The following is a 4,838-nucleotide window of genomic DNA, read 5'->3' as shown; positions in this document are numbered from 1 at the left end:
ATTGCTTATAGAGTCATATTTTGTTCTAGATATCGAGTTGTAATCTTTGAGTTGTAAGTAAATAAAAGTGTGATGATTTAGAGCATTGTCTCGTGTGAGAAAAGGATGATGGAAGCTATGATTCCCTCACAAGTTGGGATGAGTCTCCGGACTTCACAAAAAATAAAAAAGAGGCCAGCGAAGCCCATAAAAACTAAAAGAGGCCAAATAAGCCCACCAAAAAAGGAAAAAAAGGGAAAAATAAGAGAAAAAATAATAATGAGAGAAAGAGAGAAGGGACAATGCTACTATCTTTTTGCACACTTGTGCTTCAAAGTAGCACCATGTTGTTCATAGAGAGTCTCCTATTTTGTCACTTTCATATAACTAGTGGAATTACATCTTCTGCACAACCACTTAGTTTCCTTTTTGAGCTTTCATACACTTATAGGTCTAGTGCATTTGTTGCATGGCAATCCCTACTCACTCACATTGATATCTATTGATGGGCATCTCCATAGCCCGTTGATATGCCTAGTTGATGTGAGACTACCTTCTTCCTTTTTTCGCAACGTCCACCATACTCTATTCCACCTATAGTGGTATATCCATGCCTCACGCTCATGTATTGAGTGAGAGTTGATTTTTTTTTAGAACATACAAAGTGTGAAATAATTGCTTGATTTTCATCGGGGTTGTGCATGATTTAGATACTCTGTTTGGAGAAGATGGAGCATAGCCAGACCGTATGATTTTGTAGGTATAAATTTTTAAGACCATGTTATTTAGAAAGGAAGGAATTGCCTTATTAATATACTTGATTGAATTATTATTGTTTTATGTCAATATTAGACTTTTGTTTTGAATCTTATGGATCTGAATATTCATGCCACAATACAGAATATTACATAGATAAATATGTTAGGTAGCATTCCACATCAAAAATTCTATCTTTATCATTTACCTACTGGAGGACGAGCATGAATTAATCTTGGGGATGCTTGATGCGTCTCCAACGTATCTACAATTTTTTATTGTCCCATGCTATTATATTATCTGTTTTGGATGTTTTATATGCATTAACATTCTGTTTTATATTATTTTTGGGACTGACCTATTAATCTAGAGCCTAGTGCGAGTTTCTGTTTTTTCCATGTTTTTGAGTATTGCAGATAAGGAGTATTAAACGGAGTCCAAACTGACTAAAATATCCGGAATGATTTTTCTTGGACGAGAAGAAACCCAGAAGACTTGGAGTAGAGGGCAGGGCACCTGTCGGGAGGCCACAAGCCTGCAAGGCGCGCCCTAGGGGGGCGCCCCCATGGCTTGTGGGTCCCGTGCAGGTCTCCTAACCCTATTCTTTGGCCTATAAATTCCCAAATATTCCCCCATGGCAAAAAAGAGCCACGAAAATACTTTTTTGCTGCCGGGAGTCTCTGTTCCCATGAGATCCAATATGGGAGCCTTTTCCGGTAATCTGCCGTAAAGGGAATTGATCATGGAGGGCATCTACATCAACTCCATTGCCCCTCGATGATGCGTGAGTAGTTCACCACACACCTACGGGTCCATAGCTAGTAGCTAGATGGATTCTTCTCTCTCTTTGATCTTCAATACCATGTTCTTCATGATCTTCATGGAGATCTATCTGATGTAATACTCTTTTGCGGTGTGTTTGTCGAGATCCGATGAATTGTGAGTTTATGTTCAAATTATCTATGAATATTATTTGAATCTCCTCTGAAGTATTATATGCATGATTTCATATCTTAGCAAGTCTCTTCAAGTAATTGGTTTGGTTTGGCCAACTAGATTGGTTATTCTTGCAAGGGCAGAAGTGCTTAGTTTTGGGTTCAATCTTGCGGTGTCCTCACCCAGTGACATAGTAGGGTAGCGAGGCACTATTGGGGAATGTTGCATGGGAAACAAAAATTCTCCTACGCACATGAAGACCTATCATGGTGATGATCATCTACGAGAGGGAGATCAGATCTACATACCCTTGTAGATTGCTAAGCGGGAAGTGTTAAGAAACGCGGTTGATGTAGTGGAACGTCTTCATGATCCAAATCGCCGTCGTCCCACGTTCGGATCTAGTACTGAACGGACGGCAACTCCGCGTTCAGCACACGTATAGCTCGATGACGATCTCTGCCTTCTTGATCCAGCAAGAGAGACGGGGAAGTAGATGAGTTCTCCGGCAGCGTGACGGCGCGCCTGTGGTGGTGATGATCTTATTCCTCCAGGGCTTTGCCTAAGCACCGCAGAAATCTGAACTAGAGGAAGAACTACGAAGTAGAGGTTTAGGGTTGCACGTGGCAAAGTTGTGTCTCAAAGACCCTAAAACCTCTAGTATATATATGAGGAACCAAGGGGTGGGGCTTGCCTCCTACTCCAAGTAGGAGGGCTTTAGCCGAGAGAGAAGAGGAGGGATCCTCCTCCAATTCGGTTCCGAGCGAGGAGTCCCTTCCTTCCTTCCCACCTCCTCTTTTTTTTCCTTTTGCCTTGTTTTTCTCCTTTGACCGAAATAGCCCTATTGGGCTGGCTTCACCAGCCCACTAAGGGTTGGTGTGCCACCCATGGGCCTATTAGGTTCTCTCCCGGGTGGGTGGCCCCTCCCGGTAAAACCCCGGAACCCATTCGTCACTCCCGGTACACTGCCTGCAATGCCCGAAATCTTTCCGGAAGCCAAATGCAACAATCCTATATATCAATCTTCGTTTTCGGATCATTCCGGAAACCCTCGTGACGTCCGGGATCTCATCTGGGACTCCAAAAAAACTTCGATCACCAGCACCTATAACTCGACTATACTGAAACGTCACTGAACCTTAAGTGTGCAGACCCTGCGGGCTCGAGAACTATGCAGACATGACCTGAGACACTCCCCGGTCAATATCCAATAGCGGGACCTGGATGTCCATATTGGATCCTACATATTCTACGAAGATTTTATCGGTTGAACCTCTATGTCAAGGATTCAAACAATCCCGTATATCATTCCCTTTGTCATTCGGTATGTTACTTGCCCGAGATTTGATCGTCAGTATCCCCATACCAATTTCAATATCATTACAGGGAAGGCTTTTTTACTTGTTCCGTAAAACAAGATCCCGTGACTAACTCTTTAGTCACATTGCTTGCAAGGCTTGTATGTGATGTTGTATTACCGAGTGGGCCCCGAGATACCTCTCCGTCACACGAAGTGACAAATCCCAGTCTTGATCCATGCTAACTCAACGGATACCTTCGGAGATACCTGTAGAGCATCTTTATAGTCACCCAGTAACATTGCGATGTTTGATACACACAAAGCATTCCTCCGGTGTTAGTGAGTTACATCATCTCATGGTCATAGGAATGAATACTTGACATGCAGAAAACAATAGCAACAAAATGACACGATCACATGCTACGTTTATAGTTTGGGTCTTGTCCGTCACATCATTCTCCCAATGATGTGATCCCGTCATCAAGTGACAACACTTGTCTATGGTCAGGAAACCTTAACCATCCTTTATCAACTGGCTAGTCAACTAGAGGCTTACAAGGGACATAGTTTTGTCTATATATCCACACATGCATTTATGTTTCTATTCAATACAATTATAGCATGGATAATAAACGATTATCTTGAAACAGGAAATATAATAATAACTATTTTATTATTGCCTCTAGGGCATATTTCCAATAGACTCCCACTTGCACTAGAGTCAATAATCTAGTCTCACATCGTGATGTGATTTACATTGGAATGAATCTAACACCCATACAGTTCTGGTGTTGATCATGCTTCGCTCGTGGAAGAGGTTTAGTCAGCAGATCTGCAACATTCAGATTCCTGTGCACTTTACAAATATTTAAGTCCTCTCCTTCTACATAGTCGCGGATGAGGTTGAAGCGTCGTTTGATGTGTCTGGTCTTCTTGTGAAACTTTGGTTCCTTGGCCAGAGCAATGGCACCATTGTTGTCACAGAACTAAGTTATCGGATGACTCCAAGATTTGTCATGAACTGCTTCATCCAGACACCCTCCTTAGCTGCCTTGATCACCTCCATTGAGATACGATTTGCTTGGAACTGCACCAACTTACCGCACCCCCATTGAGAATAAACACGTATCCGGTTTGTGACTTGGAGTCATCTGAATCATTGTCAAAGCTTGCATCAATGTAACCCTTTACAATGAGCTCTTCTTCACCTCCATAAACGAGAAACATTTCCTTAGTCTTTTTCAGGTTCTTCAGAATATTCTTGACCGCCGCCCAGTGTTCCACTCTTGGATCACTTTGGATTCTGCCTACAATGCTTATGGTCAGGCTGTCGTCCGGTCTTGTGCACACCATTGCATACATGATAGACTCTATGGCTGAAGCATAGGGGACGATACTCATCTTTTCTCTAGCTTCTGCAGTTACTCGACACTGAGTCTTACTCAACTTTATACCTTGTAACACAGGCAAGCACCCTTTCTTGGATTCTTCCATTTTGAACTTCTTCAAAACTTTATCAAGGTATGTGCTTTGTGAAAGTCCTATTAGGCGCCTCGATCTATCTCTATAGATCTTAATGCCTAATATGTAAGCAGCTTCTCCTAGGTCTTTCATTGAAAAACTTTTGTTCAAGTAATCCTTTATGCTCTCCAAAAACTCCACATTGTTTCCAATCAGCAATATGTCATCCACATATAATATTAGAAATGCTATAGAGCTCCCATTCACTTTCTTGTAAATACAAGCTTCTCCTACTACTTGTATAAACCCAAACGCCTTGATCACCTCATCAAAGCGCTTATTCCAAATCCGAGATGCTTGCACCAGTCCATAAATGGATCGCTGGAGCTTGCATACTTTGTCAGCA

Source organism: Hordeum vulgare, chromosome 1H (assembly GCF_904849725.1).
Source record: "Hordeum vulgare subsp. vulgare chromosome 1H, MorexV3_pseudomolecules_assembly, whole genome shotgun sequence".
Lineage (NCBI taxonomy): Eukaryota > Viridiplantae > Streptophyta > Magnoliopsida > Poales > Poaceae > Hordeum > Hordeum vulgare.
This window is presented reverse-complemented; position numbering follows the sequence as displayed.